At 42.7% G+C, this 18197-nt stretch overlaps 1 long non-coding RNA gene across 3 annotated transcripts in view; it reads left to right on the plus strand.

Moving 5' to 3' along the window:
* LOC119145254 overlaps nt 1-18197 on the plus strand; it is a 270979-nt gene that overhangs the window by 133856 nt on the left and 118926 nt on the right. For 2 of the 3 annotated variants that reach the window (XR_005103367.1, XR_005103369.1), the window contains 2 exons: nt 3359-3474; nt 5221-5293. This is a non-coding gene — a long non-coding RNA (uncharacterized LOC119145254). Of the gene's footprint in view, nt 1-3358; nt 3475-5220; nt 5456-18197 lie in introns of all 3 variants that reach the window. The other variant, XR_005103368.1, reaches the window with a different exon arrangement.

An 18197-nucleotide genomic window follows, 5' to 3' on the forward strand; every position in this document is an offset into this window, starting at 1 on the left:
CATGCTGCCTTGCAGCTGTGGGCCCAGGGCGGGCAGGATCCTGACGTTCTTTGCTTTGCTTGCATTAAAAGCAGGGAAAAAGGGGAACTTCACCATCCTGCCTGGCCGGTGGTGTGATCGGCAGCCAGGTCTGTTTTGTACACACGCTCTTGGATGACCATTTTGTAGAAGGTTCTCTGGAGGAAGGTGCATCACGCATTTCAGTGGTCTGATTTATTCGGTTGTGTTTTATTTGATCGGTTTTTCTCCTCAGCTCTTCCCTCATGTTCTCCCAAATGCTAGGGAAGTCCTACGTTTCCCTTTGCTATGTATGTTTGACAAATGTGTTTCAGATTACTTTGGTAGCCTTTTGAAAAGAAGGGTTGAGCTTCTGTGACTATTCTAATTTTTTTTTTCCTTATAGATAAAAGTATTAAAAGATGCTGTTGGTTGCCTGAATAGTAGAGCTTATGCAGAGAAGGGGATTTACTCTTCAGTATCTCAGCAATGTATCTTGGTTTAATTATTCAGTTAAGTCCTTTGTGAAATATAAGCATGGTTGCATAAAAAAAAGATATTCTATCTGGCCATCTTGAATCTTAAGGAAAGATGGTATGGTTTTGGGTGTGTTAAAAATAACGGAATTTTCTTTTTCTATTTGCAGAGATTATGGTAAAGCTTAAATCAGATCATTCAGAATTAGATACCTGAAACCAGGCAGAGTTTCAGACCCAAATTTCTTAGATAAATGGAAGATATATTGCAATTATCTCATGTATTTTCATGAACTCTTATATTCTCCCTGTCTTATAAAAGTATATCAGGAAATGTAGTAAGAGTGATTTCTATGTGCAAGTTTACTTGCACAAAAATAAGGCAAATCCTGTGGCCTGTAGTTTGCTTTTAGAATTTAGGGCCAATTCAAGAAATCCAGGTACCCTTTGGTTTCAGTGAGTCTGAGCTTGAGATCGAACATCAAGGTCTCCTCATTTTGGTGCCCATCCATTTTTATTTTTAACTCTTGAGCAACAAAGTGTACATTTCAAGTGATTCTTCCAGAGCTGCCCGAGACTTCTGGCTTTCCTTGTTCACACCAGCTGCTGGCAGGTTTTAAGGGGTGTGTGTGTATTTCTGTTTGAAGAAGCTATTATAGATATTGGTGACAGCTGGGCTTTGAAATGTTCTTTGCACCCAGCATGAAGTGCATGGGGGCAGAGGGTCGTTACAAACATTTACAGACCGTACTTGCTTCATGTCTTCGTCTTCTAACAACAGCCTGTCCTGGGCTGGGGAAAATAGAGGACTTCCTCGTGGTCCGCTAAAAGTGATCTAGTCGTTAAAGTCTGGGATTGGAGCGACTTGTTTATGATGCTAGGCTTGATTAATCAATCAAATTTAGGTTTCATCTCTTCTGTGGCTGCCAGAGGGGTGTCGAAACTCATGTGATTTCCACCCCCCAGAGGCTTCCATGGGTATCTTTCCTTTTTTGCAGTGTTAGTTGCTTAAGTTAGAAAACATGAGGCTGTATGTTTTGAAGGTAAGACTTGCCAATTATGAAGCTGGGTGATCTTCTCTCCATTACTAGTTTAATGTGCCGTACATTCCTCAGCAGAGTAATTGAATGCAGTGTTTTATGTTTAGTCACATGCAATCAGATAAGTTTGTAATAGGAAGAGGTTTGTGTTTGTAGAAGAGATTTGTGTTTGTAGATGCTGTATCTGCTCTGGGTGTAAACTGAACAGCCAGAAGTCTGTACAGACAAAGCTCTCCAAGCCCCATGCAGTTACTCTGGACAATTTCCAGCATGTGTGGAGAACATTATACCCTACATATGTCATGATTCTACAAAAACCGACTGCAAGTTCCTGAACCGGCCGTTTGCATAAACTGAAAACTGCTGGATTGTCAAACCAGTGACCTCAGCTGTAACCCTTACGGCGCTGCGTGTGGATCTGTAGTGTGGGATCTTCCTGATATACCACAGTGGTCACAATGCTGTGCCTGTGCTCTTGAGAGAGTGCTTTAGCATGGGCTGTAGAAGCTTTCCATATGAGCTGGCAATTACTGGCTGCTTTACTGCGAAGCCTTAATCCAAACCTGGGTGTTAATCACACACACTACCCACCCACCCCCTTTTTCTTTTCTTATATGAAAGCTTGTAACTTCCATTATTTTAACTCTTAAGCTTTTAATTTGGACAAGGATTGTACTATCTAGGTGGCTAAGACTTGAACTTTCCTTGACTTTGATCAACTTCAATGTGTTTTATTCATACTATCAAAAAAAGCAGAGGTGCACTTATTCTTAGATATAACAAAAGCTGATTGCAGACAAAATGTCTTTCCTTTTATCCCCCTTGGGATTTTTAGAATGTTTTGCAGGAGCGAGCTTTTATTTGACTTTCTGAGTGTTGGAAGAATCACAGGGTAGAATCTCTGGATGCCACAGATCTGCCAGGCCTCGGTGTCTTTAGTTCGTGCTGGCCGTTCAGTGTTACAGACGTGTACTTTAAAACTCCGTGGTTTCAGGCTGGAATGCCTGCTTATGTTGATTTTCTTGCAAGGTTACAGAAGGGCCTGCTACACACATGTGCATGCATGCGTATACATGCGCACACAAATGCACACAGTATGATCGAGAACTGGTATTTATAGTAACACTACATAAAAATTATAAACATAGGAATAAGAAATGGCATGAGAACATATTTTCATGAGAATAGACTTGCATGCCTGATGTGTGTATATGAAGCTTTCTGTACTTAATCTTAGCTACTGTGTTGGATCTCTTTTCTTTTCTTTTCTTTTTTTTTTCTTTTTTTTTTCTTTTTTTTTTCTTTTTTTTTTTTTTGTGCTTAACAAGGTTTAAGTCTGGGTTTTGCCTTTTGGCTGTTAAAACTGCAATTGACAAAGGAACAACGAAATATACTGCCAAGGGTGGCTTTGCCTTCTGTTGACACAATTTGCCTTCCTTTTTGCAGCATCTAAGTTGAATAAATGTTGTTTCTCATGGCTGTGTTTCTAGAAGCGCACACCAGGTTGTGTTTCCGTTGTAGAAAGTTTTTTAGTCAGGAGGCATCCTGACAGAAATTTTGGATTTCTTCCAGTCACTGAAGAGCTCATGGTGCCTAACTGGGATTTATTGTAACCGAACAGGAGAAATTCCGGAATGTAGGACCAGGTTGCTGTATAACACCATTGTTTTCTGTCATCTTAACGGTCATTTGACCCTGAATTAAAGCAGTATCTATGAGTGTCTGCAAGACATAATATAGTATGAATGAATTGTTTTAAAAGACCTATTATTATAGTTTTATTTTTTATCAGTGCATTACATAAAGTTACTAAGCGCTCCTGTCCTATTATTTTCTTTATTTCAGGCTTGAGTCGCAGGGCAGCACGTAGTTTGACACTCCTGAAGTAGGAGTGTGAAAGGGATTGAAGGATTTACATGGAGGATACTGAACTCCCCTCCTTTCTGCTCCAGGAAAGAGAGGTGAGTGAATTATCGGATCACTTGTAATTAACTCGGTCCTTGCTTCAGAAGGTCTTTAGTCAAAACAGGAAGATATGATTCAGAAGGCCGTATGCAAGAATGGGAGGAATTGCAGATACTACAGATACATCTCTTAATTAAAAACATCAGCCTTCAGAGTTTTTTGTTCCTGTTCAACCATAAGAGGGTTTCCGTAAAGTGGAGTGAGTTTTCTGTAAATCCCATTCTCCCCCTGCAACTCTTTCCCATGTAGAACGTTTTATATTTAGAAGCTTTTTTGCCCAATGTCAAAGAAGTCCGAAATGACACAATTAATTTAGCCTTCCTTGAAGCAGTTCTGAGTACGGCTGCCACTGAAAAAGAGCTCGAGGTGGAGCTGTATTAGTCCCCTGCCAGGTATTTGTTAGTGAAAGGGGCAGGTCAGCACCAGCACCACGTGGGTCCGTCTGCGCCTGTGAGAGCGGAGGGGATGTGCGAGTTCGTTCCAGCAGCTGCAAACCCAGTGTGGGTCTCTCCCTGCCTCCCCCCCTTCCTGCTTCCCTGCCCTCCAAGGGGAAGAGAGAAACGAGGGGCCAACCCCATTGGGGAGAGATGGGAGGAGGCTTCAGGTTGTCTTTCTTAGACCCTACTGTGGATACACAGGTCCATCATTAGACAAGGGCACATGAGTTTTATGTGGAAATTAAATCTCAACATTCTTGGTTCTTCGAACGTTGGGAGTACCTAGCATATACTGCCTTCAGGCACTGACCAGTGAGTAAGGTCCATGGTGCTTAGTACCATCTACCAAAAATAAGTAGGTGCAGTTCTTGTTGGAAAAACACAAGGTGTTGGAGCCCTGGCTTCTGGCAGGGTGGTCTCACTTTGGCATCTATACAGACCCATCAGGAGCGTTTATATGGTCCTGTGTGGTTACCAATGCTGAGCAGTGCATAATAGGACAAGCTTTTGATTGCAGGTATTGCTGACCAGATAGCTCTTGCGCCATGCTGTGACACAAGAAATAGTTAAGCACTAGTAAAAGTGAGCTGTAACGCTGGCAGAGTAGCAGCAATATTTTTTGGTATTGATTTAAACCTCCTTGTAACAGATTAATTTTGTCCATTTAAGCCATGTGTAGGGCTGAAACTTGTAGCTTAGATTCATGTTGTCTATTTAAACAGGGTGCAGAGCTGCACCATCCAGGGCAGCTTGGAATGACCTCTTGAGTCTTCCTTTTAAGCATACTGGGGGAAAGCCATACCAAAAAAAAAAAAAAAAAAAAAAAAAAAAAAAATTCTGGATGGGACTCTGCCATCTTCAGAGGGCCAGAACCGAGATGTTGCCACACTGCTTAGAACCCTGCAGCCCAAAGGAGATGCCTGGGGGGATGTAGGAAGGAAAGAGGAGGACATGGTTGTGTTGGAGGTGTCAGGGAGGAAGTCTGAAGCTTTGCCTGAAGCAGAAACCGGCAGCTGGTGCAGGTGTGTGCTGCGAGGAAGGGGAGCTATGCAGCGAGGTGGAGCGGGCTGCAGTGAGCTGTGGAGGCTTGGAGGGGGACAAGGGGCAGCAGCAGGGCACAGCGGGTGTCAGGGCTGTGTCAGAGCATCTGGAGTGCAGTGACCGAAGGAGGGAAACAAATGGGAGTAGTAACTTTTGTGGCTTCTCCAGAACGAAGAGTGGGATGAAAGGATGCAATAGTGAAGTGGGTGGGAATATTTCTGTTGAATTGTGTATAACAAACTTTTTTTTTTTTTTCTCCTCCAGAGTTGTTTCTTGGTGGGCTGTACTTGAGAGGAAGTATGAGAGAGTCTCCCCTGCAGCTGGTCAGAGAAAAAAGGTAAAGACAAAGTTGGGGAACCAAAAGATTAGACCTTTCTGAATAAGAGGAAAGAACAAAGGGATGAAAACTGTGCAGACAATAATGAGAAAACAAGTGTTTTGAGGGGGATTTTTGGAAGTTGATGGGAAAGCAGGAGTCTGCATCAGGAAAGACACGGTGGTAAGATTCAGTTTCCAGGTTTCTCATTTTTGTTCACCAGGATACTGTGAATGGCAGCTCTTATCTGAGGGAGGGAAAAATCAGCTTTCTTCAGCAAGGAAATGAATAAGCTCACTAGATTTGCTTGCATGCTCAAAGAATGTTTTAATGTTAGTGTGGGAAAACAATACAAACATTTTGATAGTACTTTCTGTATTTTCTGTTTTTCAAAGAGGGGACTGCCTATGGTCACACAACTGAGTAACCATGAGCCTGCAAACCCGTAGCCAGGGGTATTGTGGTGCTGTCTAAAAACGTGGTCTGTTTTTTCCTATCTTTCATATACTGGCTTGCTTAGAAAAAATAATGTTTAAAAACTTTGAAGTCTGTCATAAGGAAGTCTAGTTATACGCTGGCCTGCATATTCACTGCTGAGGGTAAGATTTAAATGGTTGTAAATGTATTAAAGATTCAGGACTGCATGAGTAGCATTTGTCCTGTAGGTGGGCTGTCACTCGGTGAGATACGGCTCCTGCCTGAAACCAGAGCAGGTCTGAAGCTGCCCTAATAGCTCATAAATTGGCATAGTCTTTCAAAACAATGATCAGCTTGGCAAGGTACAGAGCACTCCGTGCTGCTGGTTGTATTTGGTTTTACCTTGTGCCGTCTTTTCCTTTGGCTACAACTGTGCTTGCAAAGTGTTTGTGCTATATTTCTTTTATCAGGAGTCTAGAGGTGCCAAACTTATGCAAGAAAAGTACTTGTTACATGCATCTGTCCTCATGCAGTCCCTATGTGGTGTCACGTGGAGCTGTTTCCTGTTCTAGCAATTGCTTAAATATGTTGGTAACATTTCCTTCCAGCAGGGCATTATGTTTTCCTGGACATCCCATCATCTTCCTTTTTCAACCCTGATCTGGGTCAGTCTGAGGGCTTGGTGAACGTGTCCCGCTGTCCCAGGCACCTGGTAGCAGTGAGAAGGAGATGCTGATGAGCGAGCTGCAGTATGGGCAGGCTTGGGATTCCCAAGCACTGTGGCACAGCGAGGGTAGAGCTTGTCCAGCTGTGGCCATCCTGACCTTTCAGGGAGCATGGCACTTATCCTGTCCGTGCTGCTCAGCTGCCGTCCCCCCGTATGGCAGGGCTGGTGCTTGTGAGGCCGACACCAGAGCAACGTTGGCTGTGTGTTTGCAGCTTCCCACTGCTGGAAGCAAGTGTTGGAAACCTCCCTTTATGCCTAGGAACATTTCCATTCCTGGATGTGCTAGCTAAGGAGCTTGTCTTCCATATGGGTTGCCTGGCCTTGTTGCTCTGCGCCTGTTTCTAAGCCTGTACGTTCATTAATTTTATTTCTTTTCAAAACCTCTCAAAAAGTAGGTAGAGCAAGCATTCCATTGTATCTGTAAAGATGCTGACCTAGCATCAAATGGAAGAGTATGATGAAGTGATAAATGTTTCAAGCCCATGGCCTTTTATCTCTGGTCCACCCCCACCCCCTTTTTTTTTTGTTTTTAATGCTTCTCAAACTTAAGTGATTGAAAAGTTTTCCAGATCTGATAACTGCTAAGATTTCAAGTGAAACTTTTGGCTCCTATCCCGGCATGAGATCATACAAAGCTGAATTTGTACCAGAGTTTGAAAAGAAAATGAAAACACGTTACTGTTAATTTCTTTCAGCGATTTTTCAGCTTTGCCAGGCAAAAGCTTGGTCATTGGTTAACTTCCATGTACCAGTATCAAGATTTCTGAGTACATATGTGTGTATATATACATTTTCTCCACTAATAATGCATTTGATTTATACTCTTTTGATCTTTTATCCTTGCTAGCAAGACTCCTGGGATTTTTTTATTTTTTTATTTTTTATTAATAGAGGCTTTAAAATCTAGTGTTACTGAGAAAACTCACTATAAGAGAGAGGATGTACTGCAGCCCTGGCTCTGTCCCAGAGTTACCTTAAACCACAATAGAGCTAGGGTATCTCTTCTTTCACCTGTCTTTTTGCTTTTTTTATGTCCGATTGCTGTGATAGGCGTCAGTGAAAGCAATGGAGCAATGGCCTTGAACGTGTGCATACCTATAAGGGTAAAAGTGTGTCAGCTGCGTGTGTTTTCTGGGTCTCCTGTAAAATGAGGTAACTAATGCCTGAAGTTAGGACTTCAGGTTACCGAACAGGGCTGAACTTCAAGGTTGCAAACCCAAGCAATTGTAGGCTATAAAATTCTACAATTAAAGCTACTTGTTCATCCCTTTGGTAAATATTCATTTTGATTGCCTTTAATTACAGGATTGTGTACTATTTTTTTTTTTTTTTCCTACAAGGCCTGCATATTGTTCAGTGCACTGCATGGCTAATGCTTAATGAGTGGGTAGGTTGTTGATGTTTTGTTTCTCACCGTTTTTTGTATGGCCTTATTTGCTGCGTGGTTGGCAGATGGTGCACTGAATACAGAACACCTCACTTCCTCGTGGAGGGTTTCATGGCATTAACACCAGAAAAAGTCACTGATTTTTCAATCAGTCCTAACGGGAAGCACAAAAGAATATATATATATATATATATCTATATAACCAAACTCTCAGCCTTGATTTAATTTTCTGGGGGGAGATGGTTACAACACAGTCACCTTGATGGATGACTTTAGTGGAGGAACTGGCAGGCTGTGCCGGCTCCGGCTCCTGACTCTCCTTTCTGTAGCAGCAGACAGCAGCGGGTCAAAGCTCGTGCTGGGGCACAAGGTATCTCCAAAACTGAAGGAATTTGGTGGAGATGTAAACAGCTCCAGCCCACCAATGTTTGCATCTCTCTGTTGTTGATTGTACATAGGAACATAGACTTGCCGTACTGGAAATCCTCTTCAGTGATCGCAGGTAACCATGCAGTAGAGCTTTTGCCCAGCCAGCCTAGAGTGCTCCCTCAGCAACCTGCTCTCCAGCGTTCAGTGCCTATTTAAGACCTGATGGAAACAAGCAGAGCTTCCAAACCTACAATAAGCTGCAGGAAGAGAAAACCCTTCATCTGGTTTCTGTCTTTGAGACTGTAAGCTCTTCAGGCTGGAGACTGTGCCTTCCCACATGTCGATAAAGCATTTCAAGCACTACATTAGTATAAACACCAGTGGATGAGCTCATCATATATCAAACAACATAATTAAATCAGCGCTTTATTCACTGTCTGTGTCTCATTATGGCTGCCTCCTAGGTCACACTGTAGCCTTGAAGATCATGTAGGAACTCGAATGTTGTAACAGCCCTCACAGAAACATTTGCTTTGAAGTTGGTGCTATTCATTTAGAAACCATTCTTTAGGAAAAATATACTTTTGTAAACTCTGGTCCTATTTTTGAAAAGCCATGTAAAAGGGAAACACTCATTATTGATTTTTGTCATAAATTGCCATGCATGAATATCAGCCTGCAGCCACCGATCACGTGATTGTGATGGGATTTCTTGATTGATTAGAGGTCTGAAAGCAGTCAAGCGGATGATGTATTAGAAAGAACCCAGTTTCTCAGAGGGGAACATGAGCTTGAAGTGCTGCTTGCCAAGTAACCAGACTTTAGGCATCAGCATAAGACTGGCAGTTTTAGAATTTAAGTGATGCTTACTTTTGTCTGCTACTTTAAAGTGCGCTCCCTTTAAAACGATGTATGAAAATATTTTAAGTGGGATCCTCCTTCCCCCTTTCACAGTGCTGATACCCACACTTTGAATGTCATGTTATATCAGCACTTATATGTGTTTTATACTAATAGATCCTTGTGTATGTTTTACAAGGAAGTAGGCTACCAGTTTTGTCTGAGCAATAAGGTACTTGGAAGTCTGAAGTCATAATCATAGATATGCACATAAGCCTTGTGCCTCACCAAGTACGATGCCTTGGGCATGTGTTATTGCTTGCCTATGCCATAATTACTGTACACATGTAGCTACAGGAATATACCCATATGGTTTTCCTACTGTAAACTTTCAGGTGACTTGCTAATCTAGGCCAGTACTCAGAAGGAAGGGCTGGTCTGAGATCTTAATAATTACAAAGCTGGCATACAAATTTCGGCATTAAGGCTCTCCCAGATCCACTTGAAATCAGGTTACATTCATATTCTGTTTTATTTTTTGAATGGCAGCCTGACAGCATGCAAAGTTGTGATGTTGTTGCTTGACCTGCTCTCTCCCAGCCTTGCTAGCAAGGGAAAAAGAGGGAAAGATACTTAGGGTTTATATTCTCTTGCCTTTGCCATAAATGAAGGAGACTTCCCGCCGCCCCCCCCCCCGCCCCCCCCCCGGCAAGTTCCCTGAATGAATTAATATTAACTGATAAATTTACTGGACTAAACCGTGTTTTTCCTCCCTAATATTTATCTATTTCTCTCAAGTGCTTTTCCTCGGTACCAGTAGCGATGGCACAGAACGGTGAGTTGATGCTATGTGTTATGGGCTGCTGTTTGCTAAATTTGAGCCCCAAAGCAGGAAAGCGACGAGAGATCAAAGGCGGCTTTTTAGTGTTCTGCAGGACAGGCGGGCTCCAGAAATCAGACATGAAAGCAAAGTTGTGCAGCTCACCCAAACAGCCACATTGAAGGTGCAGGGCATCTGTCAGCTGGGGCTCCTCTGGGATGCTCTCCAAAGCACTTCCACGAACCTGCTGCTGCAAAGATGGGAGGTGGTGGTGGGGGATGGTGATGAGGAGGAAGGACTTGCTGGGTCCTGCTGGAGGTTGGAGTCAGTAGCTCCTGCTAGGTAGCTCCCCTGCTGGGAAGAGCAGCTCTCCTGGCAGGGTAGGAGAGCTGTGGGAGGGCAGGGAAGGCTACTTGCCCACAGGCTAGAGCTGGAAATCACCTGGCTCCTGCTCAGCTGGTGAAACAACAGCAAGGAGAATAGTCTGTTATCCTGCCTAAAGATGAGTGCCTTCATGTGGTTCTGGGGTGCTAGAGAGGAGTTGCTTCTAAGAACCCTGCTGTTCCTAGCCTATTCTTGTTTTCCTCTTCAATAACATCATCTGAGCAGGGTTTTTTTTTTAAAAAAAAAATCATTGGTAGACAACAGAAATACAGGATGCTCCGTACCAAAATTTCCAGTGTCTTCAAAAACTGACTTTAATTTTATTATGTTGCCTGAGTGGCTTGATTGTTGATGGGTTAGGCACTTGGTAAACCTCCTAATAAAAAGAATAAGGACTTTTTATTGGGTTTACACACTTTTTTTATGTCTTTGTTCATGTTCTGTTATTTTGCTGTGATTGTTTTTTAAAATAGCTAGAGTGAAACAAAAGTGGTAAACCCTAATTTAGAGGTGTTAGCAAGAGCTGGCTCACTCTGATAAGGGTCAGCCAGGCTTCACTGGTTCTGTATTATAATCCACTACCCACTGTGGTTTATCCTTTCCGAATATTACTCTTCTGTTATACTTGCTATCATCTCTGTACAGATGATAGCTTAATACTCGCAAACGACCTAAATACGATGAACAGCAAGCCATAAAAACTCTAAAATCATATCCCTATGAGAAGAGAAGGGCAAGACTGGCAAACTTGTTTTTCTTAGGACAAGTGTGAACAAGTGTTGGATGTAAAGAAAAAGTATCTTTTTTTTTTTGCTACTTTTTTCTTTTTTCCTTTGCTATGGGGGCACAATTCTCTTTTCTGTTTGCAGTCATCCAGCTTAGGTGTGTTGAGTGCAGGGCCTATTTGCTTGTACACAGCATGTGTTACACAATGCCTGCAATACACAGTGATGTACAGCTTTCAACAGGGAGCCAGCTCGGAGCGCAGGCGGAGCAAGCTCGAGTCTGTCTGTACCTGCCTGCGTAAAGAGATCCTTAGAAGAAAGCAGACACCCCCATTTTCTCCTTATTACTGCATTACACCAGAGGCAAATGCTCTAATTAAAATTTGCAGTTAGCAGCGGATTGTTCTAACTGCTGTAAATTTCAGTCATGTTAAGACTTCCTGGCGGTGGGAGGAGAGGTGCAGGGAACTGCTCAGCGCAAACAAGGGCTCTTGCGTAGTTGCCTATCGCAGCCCAGCCCCTCTCTCCCATACGTTTTGTTAAAGCATCACCTATGGCACCTTGTAGCAGGGAAATTGCTAAACAGTTCAAAAGAAAACATGACTAATGCTGTATAGCGGAGGAGCAAAGATCTGTTGTTTATTTTAAGAGGATCTAGCCATATCCCGCTTTCTCCTAGGCAGAGAGTGGGGAAAGGTGCTTGACAAAGCTCAAAGCAGCCTTGCTGTTGCCTTTGTGCCAGCATGTTGCTTCCATCGGTCTGACACAGTGGGAAAAACTGGGAACTTGGATAACAAGGATGGTAAGATGAAGAAATAGGAATTTTGATAAAGGCATTAGAGAAAGGTTTTGCATATCTAACAACTAGAGAAATAGAAACTTGGAAAATGACTAGTTTTCTGAATGGGTCCCGTTTTTTACCTTCTCGGTCAGTGTGTTTATTTACTTTGGCTGTCCTGATGGCGACTCAAGTACTGTGCCAGGTTAGTCTTCTGCTTACTTTTATGAGCTGGATGGCTGAAAATATCTTCCTTCCAAATATTTATTTGCTATCCTACACTGTGCTGTTTCCACTGCTCACCTAGACCAAGGAAGAATGCCCAGTTAATTTTCTTCCTGGAATGGGAGGACATGATCATATGGGAGCTATCAAAAGAGGTGCAGCCTGGCATGTTTTTACCTTTTCCCTTCTACAAGGGTGCTTTTCTCTTGGGCAGGCTGGGCAGAAAGCTGCGGGTCTGGACGTGCTCTTTCTTGTTGAGCATCATTTAGCAGCCTGTGTTTGGGATGGAAGAGCAGAGTTGATGGGGTCGTATTCACATGGAGCCCCTGCTTCCTGTTGCACTGAGTTTGACCTAACATAAGCAGCTGACATAACATCACTGTGGGTGTTGCCAGCATTTTCTTCATTTAATATTAAATTTGGGGGGAGAAAAAAAATTAATACATGTTTTCTTTTAAAAAGGAAAAAGAAAACCCCAAAGGATCTTGGCTGGCTCTGCATGCCCTATAGGTATGTCTGGTTGGTTTTGATGAGCGAGGTGCTGTCCTCCTGTTTACCTCTCTCAAAGGAAGTGTCTGTTGACATAGTCTGTGTTTCAATCATCTTTATTATACAGCACTCTGGGAAGCCTTTGGGCAAGTGGAGCCAGCCATAAAAGCAGTTTTCTTGGTCACAAAGAGAGATGAGCCTGACCAGACACCCACAGTTCGTATGTCTTTATTTGCAGAGATCTGTGCCCCGATAACCTCAGACCCCGCAGCAGCTGAGGTCAGCTTAATTGGGAGTGCTGCGGGGGACGGCGGGCAGACTCTCGGGCAGACTCTCGGTGGCTGCCATACTTGCCCTCTCACCGCAGCCATAAGGACCCGGCGGCACCGCCGGGGGGGCTGGGCTCCCTGACCAGCCTGGCTGGGGTTTCCTGCAGCAGGAGAGCTGGGGGGTGGGTATTACCAGGCTCAGAGGCAGCTCACAGGTGTCCTTCACCCCCCTCCTTCCTCCCTCCTACGTGTTTTCCATGCACGCTCTCACCATGGGGTGCTGCTCAGTGTTTGTTGCCCTCAGCATGGCTCAAACATTCACAAGATTTCACGTGCCATTACCCGGGTGAGGCTCATTCACTGAACGGCATCCAAAGCGTTGCACAGTGCAGGTTTGCGTCCGGACAGTTGGTCCCTGCATTCAGTGGGGAACTGCTGCTGGTAAAGGTTGGCCATGTCATCAAAGCTGTCCGTTAATATTTACACGAGGAGAGAATTTTCAGATTGAAGTTTGCATGTCAGGGCTGAACTGTCGTGGGTGAGAAAACTGTGGATGGTTTGCATGATGTTATAGCAGCATCTTGTATTATGCTCTTGTAAGTCTTTCAAATAGGTGAAGTTAGCTTTGGTTTGCCATATTTTCCTCTACTGCTCAGTGATGAGTTCCAGATTGGTGCTCATGAAAACAATGCTAGGCAAAAAGCATCCATCTTTTTGGGAAAAGGTGGGGCCCTGACCGGCCGCAATGTGCCCTCGAGGCCTCTTTCTCCAGATCCATGACTACCTGGCACCTCTGAGGGGCTAAACCCATCCATCTTTCGAAAGAGGAATGGCTTTATACTGGGCTAATAGAGAGTGAGTTATAAACCTTCCCCGCTCAAGATGTCTGCAGTACCAATGTGGAGCTTGATTTTATCTTGGATAGTTTGTACCATAAGACAGTTGTGATCTCTATCAAAAATTGTTACCCAGGAAGGTGGTTAAGAAACAGGGTATGAGTGACCCAGTCGTCAAGCATAAGGCACATCTTGTGGGGCATGGGGAGCTGCATAACAGCTAAATATTCAAATATCAATTAAAATAATTTACAGAGACATGCACTAATGATGAAAGCAGCTTGTGCCTTCATTGTAGTCAAAGATTTCAAGGCCAAATTCACTGCAAATATAAACAGTGGTGCAAATTATATGCTAGAGCCCAATTGTACCCCTGCAGGCTATAAATAACTCCTATTTTAAGTCACTGGGGGTTATTTGTCTCCTGTGGGAGAGACTGTAGTCTGTGGTGTAGCTGACCAGAAAATGGTTGTTAGTGATAAAGTGGTGTAATTTGCATTGATTTATTATTCATTGGCTGTACAGATCAAGTGCAGCTTACCCAGCAAGAGGGATTGACACCAGGTTCTTTTGTTGCTTAAACAAATGTCCCTGTTGAGTATAACTGAGCGATGCTATTCTAGCAGAGGGGAGTTTATCGCACACCTAGTTTGTAACTCTAAAACATGTATCAGACTTCAGTAAGAGATGACTCCAAGCTTAATTTTGGTCTGTCACTGTAAACGAGGGCTGAAAACTATTAGAAGTAGGTGTATATAATGAAAAATAGAAGACGGTTCCTTGAATTTATCTAAATCCCCTGCATCTGATAACATGTGTATCCTGCTTTAGAATCTCTCGCCTTGCATCTAGCATCCTGCATCTGAAACAGAAGGTCTTTATTAGCTACAGAAAGGAGGAATTTGTGTTTAGTGTGGGCAAAATTAAGTTGAAGATAGCCCAAGATTGTTCTTGTAAGGCTTTCTTCTGAAAGTGTTGACTTCAGAGCTTCCAGGTATTATGAGATGTATTATGATTGACATAAGCACGATATTATCAGTGTCTACTTTGGTGTTCTTCTGAAAACTGTAGCTCTTGGCAGAAAACAACTGATAAAAACTGCTTGTTGAGTTTCTTTTCTTTTGCTCCTCACCTCTTAAGTCAGATTTCTATTTTTGGTGGTTGTGGAGAAAAACCTGGGAATATGAAGCAAATGCTTCTTCAAACTAAAAAAAGAGGAAGCAAAATAAAAAGGAAGAATATATCTATTTTAACTGTTACTTTTCAGTTAGTTTTGGGGGGAGGGAGAGTATTTTATGTTCAGGTTCATTATTTTTAAGTGTGTGTGGCCACCACTGCAGGTTTTGAACCATCCTGCTCTGCAATTCCACAGTGATTTTGGCTGCCAAAAAAATTGGTGGTAACACAGAGAGGAAAGCAATGCTGGAGGAAATCATCAGCGGCTTTCTGATGATTCATTTTGCTTTGTACATTGACATAGCATCAGCCTCCCTCCATGAGTCCCAGTTATGATCTGCCTTTGAATAAACACTCTGTGTCCTGCCACTGGCCGTTGTTCACACCCTGGTATGAACTTGCCGAAAGGAGTGCTGTAACTCTAAATTGCTCTTTTTGGGCCATTTTTTCTGGCAAAATCTGAATAAAATAATAATCTTGGAACTTAACTCTCCTCCTAAAAGAAGCATGTTCTGTCCATTTACAGCTGAACCATTTTTGCAGCATATTCCTTCACATTTTTGTTAAAGCTTAACAAAATTGTTTAGAGAGCTCTAGTGGCTGCACATCAATCTGATATAACCAGCTGATTAACGTGACTGATTTCTGCAGCGAATTTCTCTAATCACTTCTTATTTACAAACTGAGGTGGTTTTGTTTAAAGCAGCTATGCTGTGAGTGTTCATCCATCTCAAAAGTTCATTCCTTGACTGAAGTAAGTTTAGGAAACACAAGTCTAATGAACCCCTGTGACAAACGGTGCCCATAAAAGAAGAGGTCATACGCAAAGTCTCTGGTAGTGTTAATCCCTTGTGTCAACTCCTGCAGACGAAGTGAAAAAAAAATATTTTTTTTTGAAGATAGGAGAAAGGACATCATAGTGAGTGTAGGGAAATAAGAGAGAAACCAGTACTTCGAAGCCTGCAAGGAATTCCTGCAAGGAAGTGTGCAGGAAGCCAGGCAAGGCTGGATTTCCATTATCCAGGCTACTGGCTGACAGCTGGGGATTTGAAATAATCTACAGCTTTTTTGGGGGAACTTATTTAGACCTTGTAGACTTACTCTACTGGGAAATAGAGTGGTTCCCTTGTTAGAAAGAAGGTAAAATTATCTAGTCTGTCTTCTTAGGCACTGAGCCGGCGTCTCTGCTGTGATGCATCGTGCTTTTACATAGTGCAAGTACTGAATCCTTCTGCGTGTTTATTCTGTTGGTAAATATAATCCTAACTGGTATTACACAAACAGTTTCCAATCATAAATATAAGAAATATTTAGCAGCTGTGTCCCCCTGTAGGGAACTCAGTAGGACAGATGTCCACGGGTACTGGGATGCAGTGGAAGCGAAGTCTATGCACTGTATAGACAAGTCAGTATAACTCCGTTGAATTGTAGCACGGCAGGAGTGGCTTCAAGGAGGTTTCAGATGGCCAGGTCTGTTACACAGGGTGTCAGCAAAAGCTGTGGCGTGCTAGGCAAGGTCGGTTTTGGTGGGGGGAAATAATCATATAAGTGGATATATGAATATGTCATTCAATATTTAAGGACCACTGAGAATCTATTAGTCATCTTCAGCAGTCACCATGCCTTTTATTTTTTAAAGCAGGCATGTTTTCCGTACACTTTTATGACAATTTTTTGTTTCCTTTTAATGCTCTGTACATCTGGGAGGATATTCTACGTATGGCTTTCAGAGTAGGAATAATTCTGCAGGTTTCCCTTTATTCTCTGTACCTTCTGTTCTGATCACTCAGCTATGTTTGTACTTGAGTCCTGCCTGAGGAAAATCTAAGTTTTTTCCCAGTGGTGGTGGTGCTATTTTTTCTACACTTATGTTACAGATCAGAATTCTGTCCAATATCACCTTCAGTTTGACTTTTCTTTTAGCTTCTCTTGCAAAAAGTTGTCTGGTGTTTTTGGATATTTGTGAACTTCGGAAGAAAAGGCATTTCTCATCCGTATGTACTGCTAAAGCTTTTGCCCAGACTCGTGTCACCTTATGATTCTCTCTCTGCCATGTTATTTTCCTTGTTTTGGCATGTGCTCCCTTGTTCTGTTAGTATCCCTTTAGAGTGCTCTTACAAGAGGTCTTCTGATCACATCACCTTTAACTTTATACTTTTCTCTTTAGATTTCCCTTTACTTTCCACTACCTTAAACAAAAATAAACTTTATTTTTAAAGCTCTTAGCAGTCCACCTCTAGCTGTAATTCGTACAGTCTTTGGAGACTGACTCGTGCTCTCCCTTGGCCCCTGACGCCTGCCTGCCTCCCTCCCGGATTCGGTGTTTTAAAGTGGTGCTTCAGTGTTTGTGCTCTTTCATAGGAGAAATCCATCAGGATATGCAGGTCTCTCCCCAGTTCTACTTTTGCCATGATATCTGCAGAAAATTTGGATGCTGGTGATCAGAATTCGTTCAGTCCCTAGAGAAGGCCCATAGGTGAGGCGGGCAGATGGAATGAAAGCTTGGGCTGTGTTTCTACTGGGATCTATTTGATAAAATAGAATATTTCTTAAGGGATGGTCTACATCACTGTGTGGGGTAGTAGCCTTTGATACTGAGTCTGTTACAGCAGTTAAATATGTCAGGAAATGATGGGAAAAGGTCTGAAGATGCTCATACAATATTAATGCCTGGCTTTAGTCTGTAGGAAGTGGAAAAGGGAGAAGATGGAATAATGGATAATGGAAGGACAGCAAGAAAAAAGGGAGGGATAGAAATGATAGGGACATTAATTGGACAAACAGGACAGTTAAAAGGTTTGTGCCTATAACCTGACAAGGCAATTGGTTGTGGGCCAGTTAGAAACAAGAAAAAGGTTTGTACTTCAGTACCAGGTCTATAGGATAGAGGAATCTAAAAAACCAGTGAAGACAAATGTAGGGAAGAATATTATTCTGCTATGCATCTAATCTTGCTGATAAAGTAGTATTTAGTTGTTGTGTTCAGGAAGAACAGAAAAAAGAAGGTAGTAGGCTGTCCATGAGTGTTAATTATGTGAAAGATCATTAAAAAAGAACCAAAACAGACCAAAACACACATACACAAAACAACCAAAACCCAACCAGCTGACACACAACAGGAAAGGACATAGTGAGTACTAGAGTATCTGTTCTGGTTTTAGCAGCCAATGGTGAGATCATAGATGATCTAAACATGAGAAATAACTTCAGATCCAAGTGATCAGGAATTGATTTAGTTGAAATGACGGGAGGATGAGAAGTATGCCCTTAATTAAAAATTGCGTTTGCAAGACAGCAAACCTGAGTCTGTCAAACCACTAGCAAAGCAAGCCAGCTGCACTGGAGAGCTCAGGGGCCTGAACAGTGCAGAAACTGGAAGTTTTTACAAGTACTCCAGCAGCCTGGATTTGGTGTCCCAAGGGAGGAGAAAAAGTTATCGGGGAAAGGCTGACAGAAATGCCAGAATTCAGGCTGAATGGAAGC

Source organism: Falco rusticolus, chromosome 3, assembly GCF_015220075.1.
Source record: "Falco rusticolus isolate bFalRus1 chromosome 3, bFalRus1.pri, whole genome shotgun sequence".
NCBI lineage: Eukaryota > Metazoa > Chordata > Aves > Falconiformes > Falconidae > Falco > Falco rusticolus.